General features: G+C 42.5%; 1 protein-coding gene and 1 non-coding gene across 23 annotated transcripts in view; both read right to left on the reverse strand.

Moving 5' to 3' along the window:
• The window catches only part of PPP6R3 (protein phosphatase 6 regulatory subunit 3), a 124527-nt gene that overhangs the window by 94465 nt on the left and 4905 nt on the right, over positions 1-25157 (reverse strand). For 12 of the 22 annotated variants that reach the window (XM_055580614.1, XM_055580613.1, XM_055580612.1 and 9 more), the window contains exon 2: positions 8208-8303. The exons of 2 other annotated variants lie outside the window; for them this stretch is intronic. The gene's annotated coding sequence lies outside the window, so the exon portion shown is untranslated. Of the gene's footprint in view, positions 1-3855; positions 4337-6357; positions 6508-6663; positions 7863-7901; positions 7944-8207; positions 8304-21711; positions 21822-25157 lie in introns of those variants that run through there. 8 more of the 22 variants (XM_055580595.1, XM_055580591.1, XM_055580599.1 and 5 more) reach the window with 8 other exon arrangements.
• On the reverse strand, positions 9436-9542 carry LOC129654428 (U6 spliceosomal RNA). The gene has a single exon (XR_008715495.1). It is a non-coding gene; the product is annotated as a U6 spliceosomal RNA (small nuclear RNA).

The following is a 25157-nucleotide window of genomic DNA, read 5'->3' on the forward strand; positions in this document are numbered from 1 at the left end:
AATGTCTCTGCTTTTGAATATGCTATCTAGGTTGGACATAACTTTCCTTCCAAGGAGTAGTGTCTTTTACTTTCATGGCTGCAGTCACCATCTGCAGTGATTTTGGAGCCCAAAAAAATAAAGTCTGACACTGTTTCCACTGTTTCCCCATCTATTTCCCATGAAGTGATGGGACCGGATGCCATGATCTTCGTTTTCTGAATGTTGAGCTTTAAGACAACTTTTTCACTCTCCACTTTCACTTTCATCAAGAGGCTTTTTAGTTCCTCTTCACTTTCTGCCATAGGGTGGTGTCATCTGCATTATCTGAGGTCACTGATATTTCTCCCAGCAATCTTGATTCCAGCTTCTGCTTCTTCCAGTCCAGCGTTTCTCATGATGTACTCTGCATACAAGTTAAATAAGCAGGGTGACAATATACAGCCTTGACGAACTCCTTTTCCTATTTGGAACCAGTCTGTTGTTCCATGTCCAGTTCTAACTGTTGCTTCCTGACCTGCATACAGATTTCTTAAGAGGCAGGTCAGGTGGTCTGTTTCGGAATTTTCCACCTCTTTTAGAATTTTCCACAGTTTATTGTGATCCACACAGTCAAAGGCTTTGGCATAGTCAATAAAGCAGAAATAGATGTTTTTCTGGAACTCTCTTGCTTTTTCCATGATCCAGCGGATGTTGGCAATTTGATCTCTGGTTCCTCTGCCTTTTCTAAAACCAGCTTGAACATCTGGAAGTTCACGGTTCACGTATTGCTGAAGGCTGGCTTGGAGAATTTTGAGCATTACTTTACTAGCGTGGGAGATGAGTGCAATTGTGTGGTAGTTTGAGCATTCTTTGGCATTGCCTTTCTTTGGGACTGGAATGAAAATTGACCTTTTCCAGTCCTGTGGCCACTGCTGAGTTTTCCAAATTTGCTGGCATATTGAGTTCAGCACTTCCACAGCATCATCTTTCAGGATTTGAAATAGCTCAACTGGAATTCCATCACCTTCACTAGCTTTGTTTGTAGTGATGCTTTCTAAGGCCCACTTGACTTCACATTCCAGGATGTCTGGCTTTAGATGAGTGATCACACCATCGTGATTATCTGGGTCGTGAAGATCTTTTCTGTACAGTTCTTCTGTGTATTCCTGCCACCTCTTCTTAACATCTTCTGCTTCTGTTAGGTCCATACCATTTCTGTCCTTTATCAAGCCCATCTTTGCATGAAACGTTCCCTTGGTATCTCTAATTTTCTTGAAGAGATCAAAAGTACTGGAGTGGGGTGCCATTGCCTTCTCCAGAAGAGATCTCTAGTCTTTCCCATTCTGTTGTAAAATGCCAGCGTTTCCAGAAGTGGAACTGCTGGATTAAACAAGGCCCATTTCCGGTTAGGTACACAAAGCCCAAGGGCTCTCCCCGGCGGCCGTGGCTACTCCCACCAGCCCCTGCCTGGCTCCTAACACCCGTGCCAAGCATCCTCTTCTCTTGGGAGCACTGTTTTTGTCTAAGAGCCATTTATACTTCACTTTTCTCCTACTGTCTGTTTATATCCTTTGTTGTTTTTCTACTGGGCCTGTCTTCTCAGTGATTTGTAGTGGTTCTTTAAAAGTAACAGAAAAGGAGCCCTTTGTCACAGAGCATCCCCTCTTCACCTCAGTCCACTCTGGTGTCTATCTGTGCCACTCAACTGAAACTGCCTCTTCAAGTCGCCAGCGCCTCCCGATGGGGCTACTCTAAGCAAAACTCTTCTGTCCCAGTCTCAGCTTCGCTCTCAGAGCAGTCAGGAGGCTTCACTGCTAGACCCTCCTTACTGACACAGTCTCTCCTTGGCTTCTTTGAGAGCACAGCCTCCTTGTTTTCTCACTGGCCACCTCTCAGTGTCCTCTGAGGCAGAGGTTCCCACCGGGTTCAGACGGGACACGACCTCGGTAACTCTCCCGGGTTGACGACAGCGCTCAGGGTGTCCGTTTCCCCTTGTTCTAGTCACACTATCGCTGCAGCAACTCAAACAAGACTTGGGGAGAATCTTTTTCAAAGGGCTTTGTTGAATAAATAAAGCCATTTCCGCAGGTTTTTAAATATACCTCTATAAACACAGATGAGATTCAAATTTATAAAACTGATTAAGGCCATCTCTGCACCTCAAACACAGGCACCCGTTTGCCCTTGGATGTCCTGTCAGCATATTAAATTGAATCTCTCCTAAACAGGCTTTTGCTCTCTATCACACACAGATCACCTAACAAACCCTTTGTCACCACATCCGCCCCTCCCAGAAAAGGCACACCCAGCTGGGGTAGACTCCTCTTTCCCTCAACATCCAATTCACCAAAACTGTGTCAACTTCATCTTCCTTGCACCTCCCCTTCTCCAGCTTCTCTGGCCACCACCCAGAGGACAGAAACAGCTTCCTAACTTATGCCCCTGCGGCTCCTCTGCCCCTTTAAGCCACCGTTTACCTCGGTTCCTAGTCCGTGTCCCTGCCCCTCTGTGTGAGCAGTGAGGACACGGATGATAACCTGCCCTGTGGGCCACTGCAGCAGCCGTGCCAGGCTCTGGAGCACATGGAACACGGCTAGTTCAAACGCAGAAGTGTTCATGTATAAAATACAGCCGACTTCAAAGACTGAGTACAAAAAGAAGTGAAAATACCTCATTAATAATTTTGTATGACATGCTGAAATGATATTATTTTGTATTACTGGGTTAAAATACATTAAAATGAACTTTACCTGTTGCCGTTGCATGAGGCCATTAGAAAACTCATGACTACATATGCTGCTTGCTCTGTATCTCTGAGACACTGTCCTGATTCACTGAGGGCACCAGCATGCCATAATTTTAATCACATGTGACCAAAGCCTAGAAAGCACAGGCCTGGCACGGGCGGGCACCCAGATATTTGCTGAAGGTGTTATGGCCAACAATCACTATCCTTTATGCACACTCATTTAAAAACGAAACATGGAAAATTTTACCTCTTACCTGAAGTTGAACCACACTTTGAAGTACAATTTTTACAGGAAAACAACTTTACATTTTTTGTTGTTTAATTCAACAAATATTTACTGAGACCTGCTCTTCAGAGCCCACCAGAGTCACGTGTCACAACTCCCAGCTGGTGCTGTCGTGGGCTCACTGCTGCCCTTTTACGAAGGAAAACCCATAACGTGGGATCAGAGAAAGGCCTTCTTTGCTTCTCATATTTTGCATTTTTACAATAAAACATCATTTGAATTTATACAAATACATCCTTTAAAACTATTAAAAGAACACATATAAAGTGTTTTACCTACCTAGCTCCTTCTAATCAATTTCAGAACTGTTAAGAAAACAACTTTACACACACATGAATTTTAAGAAATTCTGTCTACTTCTCTAACAATCATTCTAATTATATCGTTAATTTTTAAAATTTTCCATTGTTAAATTTTCTATCAGAAGGGAAAGACAGAAACTGGGAAAGACTGGAAAATCAAGGTGGCCTAAAAAGATTTTGAGTCATCAACCCTTAAAACATTAGTCATCACAACTCAAAAGATCATTGTGAGAGCAGGAAAGCTAGTGGACAGGACAAGGAGGAAAAGAAACAAGTAGGTGGTTATTAACATGGAAAGTCTAATAAATAACAGGTGGGTAGTGATCATCTTATAATGTACAGTAAGTCCCCCACATACAAATGAGTTCTGTTCCAAGAACACGTCTGTAAGGCCAATTTGTTTATAAGCCTAACAGAGTCAGCCCAGATACCCAACTAACACAAGCAGCTATGCAGTGCTATACTGTAATAGTGCAAAACTCTTTTCACACAAACAATACATAAAAAGCAAACAAACACAAAAAATAAAGAACATCTCTAACCTCGCAGTACAGTACCTTCAAGAGTCCAGTAGTACAGTACAACAGCTGGCACTGAGTGAACGGGCAAGAAGAGCTACTGCCCGGAGGAGGGAGGGTGGGGGACGGCAGAGCCACAGGGTCATCCGCATCAGGAGACGGAGGGTGAGCTGCGGGGGTCACTCCTGCCTGACGCACATGGCATTTGATGGCACAGGTGCTGGTTCCTTACTGAATTCAGTTCTATCTACCGTCCTGAAGAAACTACCCAGTGATGTCTGGGTAGTGGTCCCTTTCCTCGTCACAGGTGACACGGCAGCACTGGACTGCATCTGAGCGGTGGCTGCAACTCTTGGGTACCATTCTGTTCGGGGCCTATGACTCAAAAGCTCACAGCACCTCCTCAAACAAAGAAAATCTTCTTGCCATTTCCTGTGTCATAAATCTCTTCTTAGCAGTACCAGCTACACCACCGCTGCTTTGCCGCCCGCTTCCGGACATCCTGGGCTTGAGAGAGTGCACCGCTGTGCTCTACGCAGCACTGTAAGGCACGCAAAAGCACAGCCGCTTGTGGGGGAGACACGCACGGGACACTGCACACCAGACACGCGCAAACAAACGTTCGAACCTTTCACAGTTCACAGTATGAAGGTTTGCACGTAGGGACTTACCGTATTTAAATGTCCAATCACTATGCTGCACACCTGAAATTAACACAACACTGTATCCCAATAACAAGTGAAAAAAAAAAGAAAACAAAACCCCTGGAGGTGCGGATTTGGAGCCCCCCACAAAGATGTGTCAGACCACCTTATGTTATGCCCCCTGACATCTGAACTACCGGAGAGGGTGGCACCCTCAGAGGGGAAGGCTTCCTCCAGTCAGCATGAGGTCTCCTACGGAGAACATGCATTCTTGATGGCCTCACACACACACAGCACATTTCAAGACACAGTATGGGACTATAATCTGAATGAATTTCTATGTGAGTCAGGCTGGAAGCCCTTTCAAAATTTCAATTTGGGTCCACAGTAAACCTCCAGCGATCAATCACAACCAAAAGAAGAAACGCCAATGAAACTACCGTACAGTTTACCACCCAAACACAGAAACTCACAACTACCTGCTTACAAGACAGAGAACTCTGAGGGGACACAAGAAAAAAATCCAGGTCTTCCACAAACAGGTGGCAAGAGGTGCAGGGGGAATTGTTTTAATTGCTAGACTTTATTTGGATCTCAATTTGAAAATATTAGAAAACTCTACATATAAAAATTACCGTATCTGAGACGGTTGAAAATTTAACCTCTGACCAGGCAGTGGATAGCACCAAGCGACTGCTCTGCAGGAGTTTTCGACAAACCATACAGGGGGAGCTAACTAAGTTACATCAGTGTCAACTCCTCTGCCTCGAAAGACACAACGACAACCCAGGACTAGGCAGAGATATTCACCATATTTATATCTCCTGAAAAATTCACATCCAGAATAAAACAAATCCTACCAAGTGTAGTATGTGAAAATTTGTCCACAAACTCTTTGACACTTTTCAGAAAAGAGAACTTCACTGTCCAAGGTGGGACAAGGTAAGTGACTCTCTTCTAACAAACAGAATATGACAAAATTAAATGCCACAAGACTTCTAAGGTCATGTCATAAAAACCATAGCTTCCACTTGGTGCTATTTCTCTCTCTTTGAGGAGGAAGTCAGTCACCATGTCCTGAGGACAGGACACTGAGGCATCAGGACAAAGGCCTGCATGAAAAGGAGCTGTGGCCTCCCCACCGCAGCCAGGACTAACTTGCTGGGCATGAAAATGAGCCACCTTGGGAAGGATCCTCCAACTCCAGTCAAGACTTGGAAGGCTGATGACATCCAAGCCAAACAGCCCAGCCAAGCCACTTTCAAGTTCCTAAATCACAAAAACTATGAGATAATAAATGTTTACTGTTGTCATAAGCCACTAGGTTTAGGGGTAACTGTTATGAATCAACAGAGAGCTAACAAGATAAAACAGATAATGCAATAGAAGAAAGAGGAGATGTAAATACCACTCTTTATTGAAAGGGGAAAAAAAAAAGGCTTCCCGGGTAGCTCAGCTGGTAAAGAATCCACCTACAATGCAGGAGACCCCGGTTCAACTCCTGGGTCGGGAAGATCTGCTGGAGAAGGGATAAGCTACCCACTCCAGTATTCTTGGGCTTAGCTGATGGCTGAGATGGTAAAGAATCTGCCTGCAATGCGAGAGACCTGGGTTCGATCCCTGGGTTGGGAAAATCCCCTGGAGGAGGGCAGGGCAACCCATTCCAGTATTCTTGCCTGCAGAATTCCCCATGGAGAGGAGCCTGGCAGGCTACAGTCCACGGGGTCCCAAAGCGTCAGACACAACTGAGCAACTAAGCACAGTGCATTCATTACAAAAGGATAACTGTGGTACGGCCAGGGCGGGGGAGGACTGAGTGTGGGATCAGCCAATGCAAACTATTACACGTAAGACAGATAAACAACAGAGTCCTACTGTAGAGCACAGGGAAACATACCAACATGCTGTGATAAACCATGATGGAAAAGAATGAATGTATTTTGATTTTCCTGGCAGTTCAGTGGTTAAGACTCCACGCTCCCACTGCAGGGGGCAGAGGTTCAATACTTGTTCGTGGAACTCAGATCCCACATGCTTCACGGTGCAGCTAAAAATAAGTAAATAACTGAAATTAAAAAGGACGTGTGTGTGCATGTGTATAAAACAATCACTTTGTGGTACAGCAAATTAACACATAAATCAACAATACGTGAATAAAACTTTATAAAATAAACTAACTGACCAATAAAGGCACAGAACGTACTTGACTTCACTAGCCCAAGTTACAGCTGCTGCAGACATCACCGCACGGCGAGGAGTGTAGGTAAAACGAAAAGGGTGAAAGACAGGAGCCACTCGAGCGGATGGAGTCAATGGACCTCGCACACGCTTGGGGGATGTCACCCGGTACCGCTGCTTCAGCAGATGCAGCCACAGGTTTCCAAAGTGGAACACATGCACACCTCTACGACCGAGCAATGTCACCTCCAGGTATATCCCCAACAACCCCACACACAATGTCAAAAGAAAAGCTCAGACACACGTGAACATACCATAGATTTACGGAAGGAACGAGACTCAGCAGAGCTAGTCAACCTGGCTAAGTATCAGGACCCTGGCTGCCCTCAGCAGATGGTGTGACTCAAAGTGGACAAAGGAGATGCCTGGGACCCAGGTACCAAGGTGGGTGTCAGACTGTGAAAACCCATTCATGGTGTACACTCTTCTGTATTTCTATCACACTTCAATAGAGATTTAAACCAGTATGAGTCCAGGAGAGATGTGGGGACTGAAGGATTAAGCGGGGCACCACTGACCTTGGGTTTATGGGGCTGGAGCTGATTACCTGAGGGTTCATTATACTATTCTATGTTTGTGGATGTTAAAATTTTCCCCTAATAAAAAAGGACTTTAAACATACATTAATATAAAATTAGATGGAACTGCTGGTAAAAGGATAAACTAATTTTTCTGGCCATAGATATCAAAGGGTTTTAAAATCTATACATTCCTTGACCCAATTACGTTGCTTTGAGTTCATCCTAAGGTGTTCATCCTGAGTTAAAAGTCTTATATGTAACAATGTCCAAAGAGTTAATAACAGGGGGGAAAAAAAGAGAGAAACATCCAAATACAGAGGTCATAGGACACTGTGGGCACCACCCTAGGACAAACGATCAGGTCACCCACAATACACGGAACCTGAGTAACAGAGGTTTTATCTACCCCAAGGTTCTTTTATCTATCCAATGAAATACAGTCATTAAAAATGGTGTGATCCACATCATTATGTCACCAAAAACATGCAAATTATGAAAACAATGTGATTCCACTACACACCTGTTAGAATGGCCAAAGTCCACAAGGCTAACCCCCCCCACCCAGTGCTGGGGAAGGCGTGGAGCCACCGGAACTCTCAGTCATTGCTGAGCAAAGTGCAAAGTGGTGCAGGCACTGGGAAGACAGTTCAGCAGTTTCATATAAAACTAAAGACATTCTTACCATATAATCCAGCAATCATTCCTTGGTATTTACCCAGAGGAGCTGAAAACACGAACAAAAACCTGTGCACCGATGTTTACAACAGCTTCTTCCATACGTGGAAGCAACCAAAATGCCCTTCAGTGGGGGCATGGGTAGACTCTTCCCCTCCCCCGTTTCTGGGAGGGGAAAGAACTTTTTTTTTTTTTTTTGAAACATCAGGACATTCGGTCCTTAACAAAGCTCACCTTCAAAAAAAAAAAAAAAAGAAAAAACAACTGTTTCCCAGAGCCTAACCCGCTGGGGTTTCACCGGAACCTAACCTACCTGGAGGAAGGGAATCTCCAGCTCCAGCCCCTCTAACCTTCCGCGTGAGGAAAGGGGAGCACACAACTCCAGACCATGCTAGCCATCCCGCACCACCTGAGAAGGGGAAAAAGCAGAGAAGCACCGGTGAAGGTCACAGCTCACCAAGACTGAGGCCGCGCAGCACTGCAGAACATTCCCATCCCCGTGACAGTTCTACTGCGCTCCCAAAGGTCCGCTCTTCACACTTCCTTTTACCAGTGTATCATGTCTGCCTTTCAGAAAGACTGCAAAGCATACTAAGGCAAAAAGTAGCTTGAAAAGACTGAGCAAGCATCAGAAGCAGTCATTTACAGGGTACTTTCCCGGGAGTCCAACAGTTAGGACTCCACGGTTCCACTGCAGGGGTGCAGGTCCGATCTCTGGTCAGGGCACTAGAATCCCACATGTCGTGTGCTGTGCCCCCAACCAAAAAACAAAAAAAGTCATGTATGCCAGACACGCTGGAATTATCAGAACAGAAAAGCTAAGGGCTTTAATGGAAAAGGGAGACAACATGCAATAAGAGAAAAAAACAATCAAAACAAAAATTCGAAGAAAGGATCAAAAGAAATGCTTCAGACCAAATACTAACAGAAACGGACAATGTCTTTGATAAACTCGTTAGCAGACTGAACACAGCTGAGGAAAGAAACTCTGAGCTTGAAGATGTGACACCTGAAATTTCCAAAACGGAAAAGCAAAGAGAAAAGACAAAAACAAAAATGGGGATGAGGGGTGCAGAACATCCAAGAGCCACGGGAAACTATGGAAGGTTTAACATACATGTAACGGGCTACTGGAAGGAGAAGGGGAAGAAGAGAACAACACTGGAAGCAATAATGACCAAGAATCTGCCCAAATTAATATCAGACACCAAACCACACATCAGGAATCTCAGCGAACACTAGCAAGATAAATACAGAAAATAAAAACCTACCCCCAGGTATACCATATATTGTCTACAAGAAGTCCACTTTAATACAGAAACCCAACACTCTAATAGTAAAGGAATGGAGCTGTGCCATACTAACACTAATTAAACAAAGTGGGAGTAGCTATAGTAATTTCAGACAGAGAAGACTTCACGGCAAAAAAGCCATTACCAAAATGAAAAGGGAGCCAATACTCTAAGAAGACATAACAATTCTTTTTTTTTTTTTTTTTAAATTTTATTTTATTTTTAAACTTTACATAACTGTATTAGTTTAAAAATATGGAACGCTTCACGAATTTGCGTGTCATCCTTGCGCAGGGGCCATGCTAATCTTCTCTGTATCGTTCCAATTTTAGTATATGTGCTGCCGAAGCGAGCACAACATAACAATTCTTAATGCTATGCACCTAACAACACCTAACAATCAAAATACAAGTTAAACACAGATAAAACTGCAAGGAGAAATAGATGAATTCACTTTTACAGTTAGCGACTTTACTACTCCTCTATCAGAAACAGATATATCCATCAGAAAATCAGTAAAGACAAAACAGAACTCAACAGCACCATCAATCAAAATCAACTGTATACAGTTGATATGCATGGACTACTGCATCCAACGACAGTAAGTTATACTTTCTTAAATACACATGGAACATGCACCAGGACAGAGCGTGTTCTATGAAACACACCTTAACAAACGAAGAACAAAAATCATACCATGTCTGCCTTAGACCACAATGCAATCAAACCAAGTCAGCAACAGAAACACAGCTGGCAAAACCCAAAGTACTTAAGATTACAAATCACACTTCTAAAAAATGCATGGATTAAAGAAAAAATTCTCAAGAGAAACTTTAAAAATATCTGAACAAAATAAAAATACAACTTATTAAAATTAGGGGGATGCAAAAAACATTGCTTAGATTAAAATTTATAGAATTGAAAGCACATATCAAAAAAGAAAGATCTAAAATCAATCATCTAAGCTTTCGCCTTAGAAGAGCAAATTAATTCCAAACTAAGCAGAAACTCAATTAATAAAAATCAGAGCAGAAAATAATTTTAAAACAAGAAATCAGTAGAGGAAATCAACAAACCCAAAAGCTGAGTATCCCCACCCCTTCCCAAAAAAATCAATAAAATCAGGAAGACTTGTGCCAGACTAAGGAAAAAAGACCTGAATTACTAACATTAGAAATGAAAAAGGGGAATCACTACAGATCTCACATGCAACAAAAGGCTAATAAAAGAGTATTATAAACAACTCTACAGCCATGGATTTGATAACCTGGATGAAATGGACCAACTCCTTGACAGATACAATCTGTCACAACGCACCTCAGACAATTTGAATAGGGCTGTATCTATTAAAGAAACTGAATCACTTATGAATAACCTTCTAAAACAGAAAGCATCATGTCCAAACGGGTTTACTGGTGATTTCTACCAAACAGTTAAAGAAAAAAATTTTTTAACCAATTCTCTACAGTCTCTTTCAGAAGACAGAAACAGAAGGAATACTTCTTAATTCATTCTATGAGACCAATCATGCTCAATGCTATTTACTCAACTGAACTGAAAACGTATGTGTACACAAAAGCCTGCATACAGACGTCTGCATCAGCTTTTTCACAACTGCCCAAACTTGGAGGCATCCAAGACGTCCTTCAGGTAGAATGGATAGACTGTGGTACAACCAATGGATATTACTCAGCACTAAAAGAAATGAGCTCTTAAGGAGTGAAAAGACATGGAGGAACCTTAATTGTATATTACTAAGTGAAAGAAGCCAGTCTAAAAAGGCTACAATACTGTATGATCTCTACTGTATTTCGCTCTAGAAAAGGCAAAACTAGAGACACATTAAAAAGATTAGTGGTTGTCAAGGGCTAAGTCTGAGGCAGGGATGAAGAGGCAAAGCACAGAGGACTTTTAGGGCAGAAGTGTTCTGTAGACTACTATGATGGTGGATATATGTCATTACACATGTCTAAACTCAAAGAACATATAACACTAAGACTGAACCTAACGTAACCTGTGGACTCTGAGTGACAATGATGTGTCAGTGTACATTCACAAGGCTGGAGGGCACGTGGGGAGACAAGGAGTATGTGGGCTTCTGGCTCTGTATTGCTGCTTCAATTCTGCTGTGGACCTAAAACTGCTCCATGAAATAAAGTTTATTAATTTTTAAAAATGGTTAAAATGTAAATTTGTGTTACACATTTCTGCAGCAAAAAAGATCTGCTAAATAATTTTTCATTACAACAGAGCTTAAAAACATCATACATGTCATACATCATTTGAAAAGGAAAAAGAAAAGCTTTCTAAAACAAGGTTTCCATCCAGTTTAACAGTTGTACTTTATATATAAAGATTAAAAGCAAAAAATCCAGCTTATAATTCAGTATTTTACCTATTTCTGTACCAAACACTAAACTTTGAAAAGCTTCTAAGTTCGAAGGGCTTTATCGTAAGAAACTAAAAGCAAGTCAAACTGTCTGTGATAGAAAAAAAAATCTAAAGCCCACTGATCTGGGAAATGGCTATTAAAACACCTTCATATAAGTAATTAAAAAGGAGGCAGATCTCTGTGTACTGCATGGGAGTCGATGAAAAGTGATAAATTATTAAAAAAAAAGTGTGTATGCCTAACACTGGGCTTCCCATTCTATAAACACACAAATAAATACACAAACAGAAGAAAATCAAGAAAACAGACAAAAAAAACGATTAACAGCAGAAGACAGAAGAGGGTTGACGGAAGGTGAGCAAGAGAGACTTCAGTCTCACCTGTTTTTATTTTTTCAAAGTAAATATAATCACACATTAACCAATTTTTTTAAACTAAGACCTCTAAACAGAAAAATGGCAAAAGAGTAAAAAAGAAAATTTCACAACAATCCACCAGTCAAGATTTCAAAACCAAAGCCAGTAAGAGATTTCATAAAATAAGGTATTAATCATTAACAAAGTCAGCTTCGCCATATCACTTGTTCTATGAAAGTTTATAATTTCTACATTAATAAACTCACGGGAAAAAAAAAATCCGTACAAATTCAAATTACCCAAAGTTAACCTTTAATTGCGAAAAGAGAACTAATATTATTTCCATTTTACATAGAAGAAGCTGGAGCTCAGAAAGCGAAATAATTTGGAGTATATTGTCTGTATACTGTCACCCTGCTTATTTAACTTATATGCAGAGTACATCATGCAAAATGCCGGGCTAGATGAAGCAAAAGCTAGAATCAAGATTGCTGGGAAAAATATCAATAACCTCAGATATGCAGATGACACCACCCTAAAGGCAGAAAGTGAAGAGGAACTAAAAAGCCTCTTGATGAAGGTGAAAAAGGAGGGTGGAAAAGCTAGTCTAAAACTCAACTTTCAAAAAAACTAAGATTATGGCATCCAGCCCCATCACTTTACAACAAACAGATGGGGCAAAAGTGGAAACCATGACAGACTTTATTTTCTTTTCTTTTTTTTTTTTTTTAATTTTTTTTTTTTTTTTTTAAGAAAGGGAGAGCGCAAGGGCCACGCCGACGCCCGCGTGCCCTCCTCCCTCCCCCCAGACTTTATTTTCTTGGGCTCCAGAATCATTGTGGATGGTGACTGCAACCATGAAATTAAAAGACGCTTGCTCCTTGGAAGGCAAGCTATGACAAACCCAGACAGCGTATTTAAAAAGCAGAGACGTCACTTTGCTAACAAAGGTCTATATAGTCAAAGCTATGGTTTTCCCAATAGTCATGTACGGACATGAGAGTTGGACCATAAAGAAGGCTGAGTGCTGAAGAACTGATGCTTTTGAATTGTGGTGCAGAAGACTCTTCAGAGTCCTTTGGACAGCAGGGATACTAAACCAGTCAATCCTAAAGGAAACCAACACTGAATATTCACTGAAGGACTGATGCTGAAGCTCCAATACTTTGGCCCCCTGATGCAAAAGAACCGACTCATTGAAAAAGACCTTGAAGCTGAGAAAGATTGAGGCCAGGAGGAGAAAGCGGTGACAGAGGACAAGATGGTTGGCTGGTATTACCAACTCAATGGACATGAGTTTGACCAAACTCCGGGAAATAATGAAGGACAGAGGAGCCTGGCGTGCTGCAGTCCATGGGGTTGCAGAGTTGGACACGGTTTAGTGACTGAACAATGAACAAGGGTAAGGTGGGTACATGAGCAAGGGCAGGCTGCTGAAGGTTTACACTAATCAAGAGGCAATTCAACAGTAACTGCCACCAAAAGCTGAAAAATTTTTAGGCCTGACAATACGATACATGGCAGGAACGGACTCTTCTTTTTTCAGGGAATAAACACAAACACGCCCGGCAATGTTTAGCCTTAATTCTCACAACAGTTCCGCTAAACCGGCGCGCTCTCTCTGCCCTGTGCCCCTACAATCCCTTCTCATCCTTTCCTCACTGCCCTAGAAGACGATCAAACTTCATTTTTCGAAAGTTGATGAAAACAGTAGTTATAATGCCTGTGCATTTCAAACTCCTTGGCATCACTGAAAATTACTAGGAAAGGCCTAAAAGTAGCAATTAACTGCTTACTCCTGGGGTCAGCAGTGCTGACACCAAACCCCTTAACCCTTCCTCAGTTTACAAGGCTTGCTAACCAGCCTCACAAAGGGAGCTCCAACCTCCGCAGCCTATACTAGCTATGTCCCTCCATTTCTCTTCTCATTGATTAGCTGGAATAAGAAAAGACTTTGTATAAAGAAATACCAACAAGTATGAAACCATCCCGCCTCTCCTCCAGGAGAGGCCAAGTACTCTAAATGCTGAACTCCACTCTTTTCATTTCCCAAAGACAGATTTGGCCGGTAATCTATTTTGGTCCACATCCCTTTTCCAGATTGTTTTTGGTGTTCTATACTTGGCTAGAGTTGCATTTAAGGTTCACATAAATGTTTTCTAGCAATCAAAATGATCTTGTTTCAAAAAGGTAACTTATTCTGGAAATCTTTTCCATTTCTGGATATAAAAATGAGCCGCTTCAATCATGCCTGACTCTTTGTGACCCCATGGGCTGTAGCCTGCCAGACTCCTCTGTCCATGGGATTCTCCACGCAAGAATACTAGAATGGGTTGCCATTTCCTCCTCTAGGGGGTCTTCCCCACCCAGCGATCGAACCCTTGTCTCTTACATCTACCTGCATTGGCAGGTGGATTCTTTACCGCTATCGCCATCTGGGAAGCCCCAAAATGAGCCAACCAACATGGAAGAGCAGAAAATCTTTAAGAAATTCTTTACTGACACTCCATTTAAAGGATGGAGGAAAAAATCACATCTGCCAGCTCTTAGGTAAAATGAATATCCTCTTTTACTTGTAATTTTTTAAGTTTTTTTGAATACTGGTTGAGACATATCCAAAACAGTATCTGGTACTTGATTATTTAAAAGCAGCAGGACACCAAAAGAGCAAACCAACACCAGCAACCTAAAAATAAAACAAGACTAAACGTACCTGCTGGACTGGTCAACATGAAGAGCACTTTAGGTACAGAGTATCTCAGACTCCTGGAGGAGGAACAACTGACAAGTTATTTCTAATTAATCACAATAACAAGTGGAAAAAGATAGGAAATACTGTCGAAGTACTCAGGGAAAACAATGAAAACAATCATCAGCCTAGAACTAGATAGCAGGCAAAACGCCTTTCAAGAATGACAGCATTCTTTTGTAATGCCCCATCTGTAGGATTTTAAGAGCAGCAAGATGAAAATTGGGCAGCAGATGCACATAAATCAGGAAGGTCACAAGACTAAAAGCATTCAAAAGTTTCTTATAAGGATAAAGATATCAATTGGTAAAGCATCTGTCTACAATGCGGGAGACCACGGTTCGATCCCTGGGTCGGGAAGATCCCCTGGAGAAGGAAATGGCAGCCCACTCCAGTACTATTGCCTGGAAAATCCCATGGATGGAGGAGCCTGGTAGGCTACAGTCCATGGGGTTGCAAACAGTCGGACACGACTGAGCAACTTCACTTCACTTAGGTTAAATATGAAATGTCTAAGATCACCAGAAGTGTCTAATCTCTTACTGAGTACAGGCAAAAAGAGTAGACAGGAATTAAGGGGAAAAAAAAATCCCACAATACATAGGCAAGAAAAGAAAAACAAAAGGAAAAAACCCTAGTTAGAAAGCAAAAATACCATAGTAGAAATAAACCAAATACTTCAATCACAATTAATGTAAATTAGTTGAAATACAAAAAATCGAATAATGAAAATGCAATCCAGCTGTGTGCTGCTTTCAAAAGGCACACCCAAAGACGACACTTAAGAAGCAGAAAAATACTTATCAGGCAAACATTAATTAAAAGTCACTTGGTACAGCTATGCCAATATCCGACAAAATGCATTTTAGTGGAAAAAATGTTCCTAGAAACAAAGATTCACTACAGAATGACACACTGCGAGTCGCGAGAAGCAGCTCTAAACTTATCAAGATGAAGCAGAGAAGAGCTGCGCGAGTCCAGCAAGTCCTCCAGCACAAGGAGAGTTTAACGACGCCCCTCTCTGTAACCAAGGCGACAAGCAGACAGCATTAGTTAAGGACACTGGTTTGAATGAGACGTCAATTCACGTGCTTCATCTAACAGACACGGGAAAACCTGACCTTAAAATTAGAAACGCATTCTTTTTAAACACACATGGAATAAAAATTTGCCACTAACTAGATGCCGTTAAAACAGCCTCAACAAATTTCCAAGAATAAGCATCACGTGACCACATCTTACGAGCACAATGTATGCTAGCAATCAGTAACAAAACTTCAAAGATACACATACACACGCACATCAAGATTTTTCAATATACTTTCTAAACCTAAGTAAGAAAGAAGTCAAAATGAAATTGTGAATATATTCAGAACTGAAAGATAAAAATCCTACACAGCAAAAGTGTTATTTAAAGGGTAATTACTACTCTATTTACATATATATAAGTACGTATTATGCATGCTAAAAATTAATGACCTAAGAATCCTGTTTAAGAAATTAAATATTAGCAATTAATTACAAGTCAGACAGATTCCAAAAATAAGTTATAATTTTCTTCCAATATAACTGAAAATTCAGACAAAATGAGTTTTAGAAAAACATAAATTACCAAATGTGACTCAAGAACAAGAAAAGACTCTAATGATCCTATAAATATTAAAGCAATCAAATCAATAATTTTTAAATCTCAGACAGAAAACACCACACCCTTATGGTTTTAGAGGCAAGTTTTATAAGACACTGAAGGAACAAACTAATCCTAATTTTACTTATGAACCCTCTAAGAAAATAAAAAGGAGGAAACACCACAGTTTATTTTATGAGACTAGAATACTCTTGATAACAAAACTCATAAGGCCGATACAACAAAAAAGGAAAATTAGAGATCATTCTTACCAATAAACACAGATACATAAATCCTGAGATATTAGCAAATTAAAAACAAAAGGGGTGGGAGGTATTCCCTGGCAGTCCAATGGTTAGGACGCTTCACTGCTGGGGCCCAGGTTCAATCCCTGGCTGAGGAACAAAAATTTCACAAGTATGGAAAGGCCATAAAAAAAGCCCCAAACAAACAGAAAAACAACAAATAAAAACGTGAAACATACAAAAACATATATAACAAAAACATAGCAAAAAAACTTTTTTTTAAAAGAATACATCATTATCAAGTTGGAAAAACTTTCATATCATCTTGATAGATGTAGAAAACGCATTCAATTAGGACTTTCCTGACGGTCCAGTGGTTAAGAATCCGCCTGCCAATGCAGGGGACACGAGTCTGATCCCTGGTCAGGGAACGAAGGCCCCACATGCCCTAGAGCCCCCTGGTCTGCAACAAGAGAAGCCCACGCACCACAAGCAGAGAGCAGCTCACTTGCCACAGCTAGAAAAGCAAGACCACCACAGCCAAAAGTAAATAAATAAGTGAAAAAAATTTTTAATGCATTCAGTTAAGTTCAGTGCCCACTTGTGAGCTGTTTTTTTTTAATTCTCCGTAAACTAAGGTTGAAGAAATCTTCCTCAACCTGTTAAAACAAAAAAAAAAAGTATCCACACACGCAATGGTAAAAGATAAAAGCATTTGCCTTAAAACTGGGACTGTGATAAGGATGCCCGCCACTACCATTTATATTCTCCACTGGTGATGGTTGCCATGCAGCAACACAGTAAGACTAGAGTAAAATATATTAAACAATAAAAGGACTGGAAAGAAATGAACTGTCATTATTCACAGATGAGATGATTATCTACACAAAAACCCCAAGAGTCCACAAGCAAATTATTAAGCTAGAGAAGCTACTAGATATAATAGCCACATACAAAGTCATCTGCATTTCCATTTGCCAACAAATAGAAATTTTTCACTTAAAAAAATAATTTACAACAGCAACAACAAAAAGTAACCAAAGAATAAATCTAACAAAAAATATGCAAAATTTGTAGAAAGAAAAGAATATAAAACTTTTAAAAAGACAACTACCTATAAACCAAAAAATCTATTTCCTCTTCTACCTGGGTAGTATAAAAGACAGAAGAAAGGATTGGAAAATACTAAAATCTATTTTTGTCCTTTTATTACATGCTTTCAATAAACACCTTTTTAAAAATCCCATAAACACAGTAAAACATTCACAAATTGGGAAAAGATATTTGTCACAAAGATAATAAGAATCAGAATATAAAAGAATTCCTACAAATAAGAAAAATCAAACTCAAGAGGAAAAAATAAGACATAAACAGGAAAAAAAGAGAGACACATAACAGGTATTTCACAAAAGTAGAAATCTAAATAGCCAAAAAAAGATGCTCAACTTCGTTAGTAATTTGAAAAAAGAACATTAAAACCATGCAGTGATAAATAAAAGTGGGCAAAGAACTACTTGAATAGACTTTCCTCTAAAAAAGATACACAAACAGCCAATACATACATGGCAAGATGCTCAACAATATTAGTCATTCAGGAAAGGGAAAACCACAATGATACACCACACTTCACACCCACTAACACGGCTATAAATTGTTTCTAAACGGAAAAGAATATATATTAGTGAGGACATGGAGAAATTAGAACCCCGGTATGGTGTTGGTGAGATGTAATATGGTACAGTCACTTTGGCAAACAGTTTGGTAGTTCTTCAAAATTTTAAAACACAGAACATTTACCCAACAATTCCACTTCTAAGTACACACCAAGAGAAATAAATACCTACGTCCCTCAAAAGACTCATAGGCAAACACTCACAGCAGTATGGTTGGTAACAGTCAAAAAGTGGAATCAAGCCAAACATCCACCAACTTATGAATGGATAAATACCGGTATGTCCATGCGCTCAAACGCAACAGAGCACTAATACTGAAATATGCTACAAGGATAAACCCTGAACACATGCTGAGCAAAAGAAGCAAGTCACCAAAGACCACATAGTGTATGATTCCATTTACATGAGATGTCCAGAATCGGCAAGTCCATAAGAAAGTCCGTTAGCGGCTGCCCAGGGGTTAGGTGGAAATAGAGTCACCGCTAACAAGTACAAGGGTTCTTTTTAGGATGATGAAGTGTTCTAAACATTAGATTGTGGTGATCATTACACAATTCTCTGAACACACTAAAACCTATTAGACTGTGCCCTTTAAATGGGTAAAAGGTAACATGTAGTTACATCTCAATAAAACTAGTAACTGATAAGCTGTAAGGTCATAATCACCAATCTGACAAATATGAGAAAGTCTGACACTACCAAGAGCTGGCAAAGATGTAGAACAGTGCTGGCAGGAGGGTACTTCTAACTAAAGTTCAATTACTTTTAACAAAGGTTAAAACTGTGCAGGTCCCGCTACCCTGCAATTCTAAGTCTCTCCAGGCTTTATACCTTGCAGAAATGTTGTTTGCACTTGTCCAAAGCCTCATTGTTCTTTACTGGAAACAATCCTATCCCATAAGGATAGGACAAAGAATAAAATGAAATATATTCAGTCTGAAAAAGAACACAGAAGCAAAAAGGAATAAACTACAATTACACACATCAACATGGGTTTCCCAGGTGGCTCAGTGGTACAGAATCTGCCTGCCAATGCAGGAGACATAGGTTTGATCCCTGTTGGAAAGATCCCGGGAGAAGGAAAAGGCAACCTACTCCAGTATTCTTGCCTGGGCAATCCCATGGACAGAGTAGCCTTGAAGGCTACAGTCTCCCATGGGGTGGCCAAAAGAGTCTGATACAACTTAGCAACTAAACACATCAATGTAGCCAAAACTCATTATCTGCAGGACCTCACTTCCCTCCCTTCCCAGCTTCAAGTCCAGGCCTCACCATTATAAACACCCCCTTTACGTTCTCTTTTTTTTACCTGGAGTATAGATGCTTTACAACGCTGCGTTAACTTCTGCTTGCTGTACAAGGTGACTCAGCTACATGTACACATACAGCCCCCGCCTCTTGGACCTCCCCCACCCCCACCCAGGATCCCACTTGTCTAGATCACCACTGAGCACCGAGCCTCGCCCCCCGCACCTCACAGCAGGCTCCCGGCAGCTCTCTCCTTACGCAGCAGTGGCCTCTCCTGCTCTGCCACTCCTGCTGCAGAAACCACACCTGCAACACTGCCCACTCTAGTCCCAGGAAGAAGAACGCAACCGCTTTTTTCCACTTTAAACTAGGTTGGCTCCCCCGAGGAGCCCATTCCAGGCTGCAGATCCCCTCACATTCTTTCTTTCCATAGAATACTGCGGCACTTTCTCCTCACAGACCACCTGCCCCTGAAAGTGAAAGTGAAAGTCACTCAGTCGTGTCCGACTCTTTGCGACCCCATGAGCTATACAGTCCGTGGAATTCTCCAGGCCCTACTCACCCTCATTTTCACTGACTGATAACTCCTTCCTGTTTCACTTAGAAGAAAACCGTCCTGGGCTTCCCTGGTGGCTCAGCAGTAAAGGATCTATGTGCCAACACAAGAGACACAGGTCTGCTCCCTGGTCGAGGAAGATCAACTCAGCCTGTGCGCCACAACTACGGAGCCTGCAAACCCCGACTACTAAGCCCGCAAATCCCAGAGCCTGGGCTCTGCCACGAGAAGCCTGTGTATACAGAGTAGACACCCCTCGCCCCAACTAGAGAAAAGCCCAAGCAGCAATAAAGACCCAGAACAGCCAAAACAAATAAAATGAATTAAAAAAAAAAAAGAAAGAAAGAAAACAGTCCTGCTCCCACCATGCGAGCTCCCCAAGTCTGCTCCCCGTCCTCTCACCAAGCAAGAGCCGGGGGACGCTCCCCGTGGGTCCATTCCCTGTCTCCTTCCCAGCAAATGCATGTCATCAGGTGTGCGTTCCGTACAGATATCATTGCCCACCAACAGTACAAAAACACTGTAACTTCGCCATCTTAACAAAGCCTTCTCATGGTCCCAACTCTCCCCTTAGCGCTGTGGCAAGTGCCCATGAAAGGGCTTTCCTCTGCGCCTTCTGCTCTCAAGCCCTCGGGAAGCCTCCCTCCCAAGCCCTCCCCACATCACCGCGTGCGGACTGCTCCCATGGAGACCATCAACGACTCCTGTGCCACCGAAGCCGCAGGACAAGCCCGGGCCCTCAGGCCACTGGAGGGCACGGCAGGAGCACTGAGCGGGGGCTCTCACTCCCTCCCCCTGGAAGATCCCTCCCCTGACTTCGGAGATTCAAGGTCCCCCTGCTCCTCCTCCACCGGAAACTGCCCGGCCCCTTTTTGCTCGCTGCCTCGGCCCTCACCCTACACTCACTCAGCATCAAGGACTTCTAAGTGTCAGAGAACACTGTACGCTCTCACGTCTGTCTTCAGCCAGACCTCTCCCCTCCACTCCGAACACCTTCCTCCCATGTGGCTCCAGGAGGCTCTCTGGAGTTTCACAAGAGCAGCGGGTCTGGACCCCAACTCTTGACCTTACTTCAACAACCGGTGCCGCCCACAATCTCGACCACAAGCAGAAAGCTCTGGTCGGTAGGGAGCACCTTCAGCCTGCTCTCTCAGCCACGTTCAATCTGCTAGCAAATCATGGCAGCTCTGTCGTCCACAGGCATCCAGCATCCACCCCCTCACTGCCACCCCTGCGCCCCTTCAGTCCAAGCTGCCGTCACTGTTCCGGGGGGTCCTCGGCACCAGAGGGACAACTCTTCTTAACACAGTTTCAGGGGACCTTTTAAAACCATATATCAGATCTCACGTCACACCACTACCTAAAACACTTCCATGACTTTCCATCTAACTCACAGAAAAAGGCAAAATCCTAACCCTGGCCTGCATGAATGGCTCCCACCCCGCCAGGCTGGCCTCTGTCTCCCCAACACACCAGCTACAACCTTTCTTAGCACCACACGCACACTGGACTCTGCCTAAAGACTCCCCCTCCCTCACCCCCACCTGCTGACGTTCAGAGGTCTCAGGAAGGCCCATCCTGACCACCGTATCCAATCGGCACACAGCCCCCACCCAGCCACTCCCAGCTGACTCTGCTCCCAGCTGTACCACCCATGACAGCTGCCATCTCTGACTCACCTGTCAACCATCTTTCTCCACTCAAGTGTAACTTCCAGAGGACAGGGGCATGACAACGTCTTTCTGGCTCACTACGAATGTAGTCAGCATCACCACAGATGTCTTAGTGCCTAAGTACTCAAACATGCAAATGAATCTCAAAAAGCAGGAAGAGGAGAGAGGGTGAGTTACACAACAAAATGATTCAATTTATACAAAGACATGCAAAAACTAGATCACATTATGTAAGGATAAAAGGATACATTCACAGGTGCTAACACCATAAAGTTAATCAACAAAATGACACTCGCAGGGCAGCCCTGCTTAAGGGAGGTGAGAAGAGGGAGGAATGGGGGGGGGGGTGGTCATACAGGAAGCCAAAGGTAACGCAGCATTCCGTCACTTAAACTGGTGGTCTTAACATTTATCTGTACACATGCCGATACAGACGCTTGGAATGTACGATCCCATTAAAAATTAAAATAAAAAAATAGGTTAGAACAAGACAGGTCAAACCCAGCCCACCACCTCTTTTTGTAAAGAAAATTCTATGAGAAGCTTCATTTGTTCACGTGTTGACTATGGCGGCCTTCACACCACAGCGGCAGAACTGAGTGGCCACAGAGCCCGCAGAGCCCAGCGGGCTCTTTACTGGCCCTTTACAGAGCACAGCTGTCTGGTTATAATGTGCAATTTGTAAACAAATTAAGAGCAACATTTAAAAGAGCCAATCATCAATCCTTCAAGGACGTCCCTGGCAGTCCAGTGGTTAAGACTCCACAGTTCCACTGCAAGAGGCTTGGGTTTGATCCCTGGCCGCGAAACTAGGATCCCACATGCCACACAGCTGAGTACATAAATAAATAAAAGTTCAAAAAACAAAAGGAAAAAAAAAGTGATCCTTCAAGACATGTGTGATTATCTCACAGCACAGAACATTGAAAAAATATGGCTCTATAAAACATGAGGGACTCCAAAGCAAAGTTTTTTATACTGTCCTCCAGCACCAGAGAGAGATCTTAAAGACGAATATTTCAGAACGCGCTTGCGTGCTCAGTGGTGTCCGACTCAGCAAAACCTCAAATTTATGATCTCTACTCTCACCACAGTTAAAAAAAAAAAAAAAAAAGAACAGTCACATTTTAGCTAGTAAAATCTACATAAAATAATCCAAACTTGGGGGGTGGGGGGACACCACCACCTAACTCTGTACCCTGCCCTGCCCCACTTCACCGCCCCCTCAGAGCACCTAGTCAGACCTCCGAGGCCTTCCACCGTAGCATTCCACTCCACTTCTTCAGGGCATTTCCCTGCAACTTTATTAGTCATTTCTGACCTTATTTCACTGTTACTAGCAAGAAGGCTGATAACAGTAATAATACCCAAACAAATATTACTGTGTACTAGGCACTATACTAATTAGTTTACATTTAATATTCATTTCACAGATAAGGAAACTAAGGAACAGAGATGTCATCTAATATCATGATTACACAGCTGGAAGACTGGGAGCCAGAACTCAAAGTCAGCTATTTTAGATCCGTTGCCCTCTTGCCCTCCACAAGATACTCTGACCTGAGAACAGAGAACGGGTATTAATCTGTGAAAACTCCCTTAGTTTAACATAGTATGCCTATGATAGGTGCCAAATGCACAGCTGCTGTATCATCTATGAGTGTAATAATAAACCGAGGACACAAGGTCCACAGTTGCGGGGGTCGGGGATGATTCAAAGGGTGGTGCTTAATCAGAAGGGACTGGGTCTCCTGGAAGGCAGCTGAGGCAGCTGTGAACTGCCCACTGCCCAGAGGCAACAGAAACCCTGTGTATCTCTGTCGACAAAAGGAAACCAGGAGGCACTACCCCTCATCTACGACAATGACCAACACAGCAAAACACCGATTCAGAAGTTAAAGGTTTATTCTTTACTGTTTAATTTTTATTGGAGTACAGCTGATTGATTACAATGTTGTATTTATTCTTAACTCTCAGTGAGTTCCAGCTATGTTATTGTTGAAACAACTGACACTTAAAATTATGGTCTAGTGGGGCCACCAAAACCCTAAGGCCTCACCCAGGAACTGAGATTTCTCTGCTGCCTACAGGCCCTTTCTCCCACATGACCTAAATTTTCTCTAATATCAATGACCTCCAAAACCATGATTCTCATGAAAGGAAGCGCCAAACAGCCAACGGAGTCAATACTTGTCAATGTTCCTCCCACCATTGCCTCATCTGGAGAATGAAAGCCCAGGCTTCACCAAGACCCAGCCAGTGTCTCCTGACCAAGCCTCACTGGACGGTGCCAGCCAGCCCGGCATGTGCCTCAGTGGCCAGTACAACTGCCGCCTCACTTGCCCCGCTCGGGGTCTCAGGGCGCCACGCGTTCTCAGGCAAGCGCCCCTTCTCGTCAGTGTCTCTGACTCACTGCATTAGTGTTTAGATTTACACACAAGTACAGGGAACTTTAGGCTCTCACTAGCGATCCACATAGCTTTCTCCAGGTCTGACTCAACATTCAGTCATACTTTTATTTCTGCAGTCTTTTTACTTTTCTGCAACCTTTTTCGTGCTGCTTCTTACTGTTTCAAAAAAAAAAACCCAATCTCATTCATCTTTCCTTTGGGCCCGCAGATTTCACGGCAGTCAGCCTCTGGGACACACAGATCATTCCAAATTAATACACACTCCCTCTGTAAGAAATTCTGGAACTAATAATACCCTTTCTCCCGAGTTGCCGAGAAGTATAAAATCAGAGTCTCTTTGTATCAGGAAAGATGTTCATAATCTATTCAAATTTATTTATATAAAATCAGTCGACTGTGGAGTCTTCACTAATACTTAATAATAAAGCAGGTCAACACCAGCTAGCAGAAGTGAGAAGTAGTAAACCGCCTCTACTCGGATCTTTGTGAGTCTGAGACACAAAAGCGTCCCAGTTAAGGTGGGAAGCCTCTCCAGTCCCGCCGAGGTTCCCTTTCACTGGCTTCTTTACCACCCAGCCAATCTACCTGACATCCAGATGTCAGTTCATAAACATCCAAAACGTGAAACAAACTGGGCATTGATCCAACTAGTAACTCTCTCTTCTCCCAGTAAAGAAAAATAAAGGGGGAGGGAGGAAGAAAGGGGGTTCCCATGGCAACTAAATCTAAGCCAAAGTCAAAAGGCCACAAAAACAAATCTCCAGTCACCTCAATCCAGACTGCAGCAGGAAAAAAAAACCCATTCTCACTGGAAGCACCGTGGATTTCAAGGACACTCAAGACATTTAGCATGAATCTACACCAAGCCTCTGATCAGTAGGGAAAATGAGCTTTTCAAGTTTGATCAAGTGACAGCCAACATCTATGGAGCAAAAGACAACACAGGTCAATCCTATTTGTCATTACAAAACAGCTTCACCAACACTGCTGCTGCTGCTAAGTCACTTCAGTTGTGTCCGACTCTGCGCGAACCCAAAGACG

The sequence above is a fragment of the Bubalus kerabau genome, chromosome 5 (genome assembly GCF_029407905.1).
Source record: "Bubalus kerabau isolate K-KA32 ecotype Philippines breed swamp buffalo chromosome 5, PCC_UOA_SB_1v2, whole genome shotgun sequence".
NCBI lineage: Eukaryota > Metazoa > Chordata > Mammalia > Artiodactyla > Bovidae > Bubalus > Bubalus kerabau.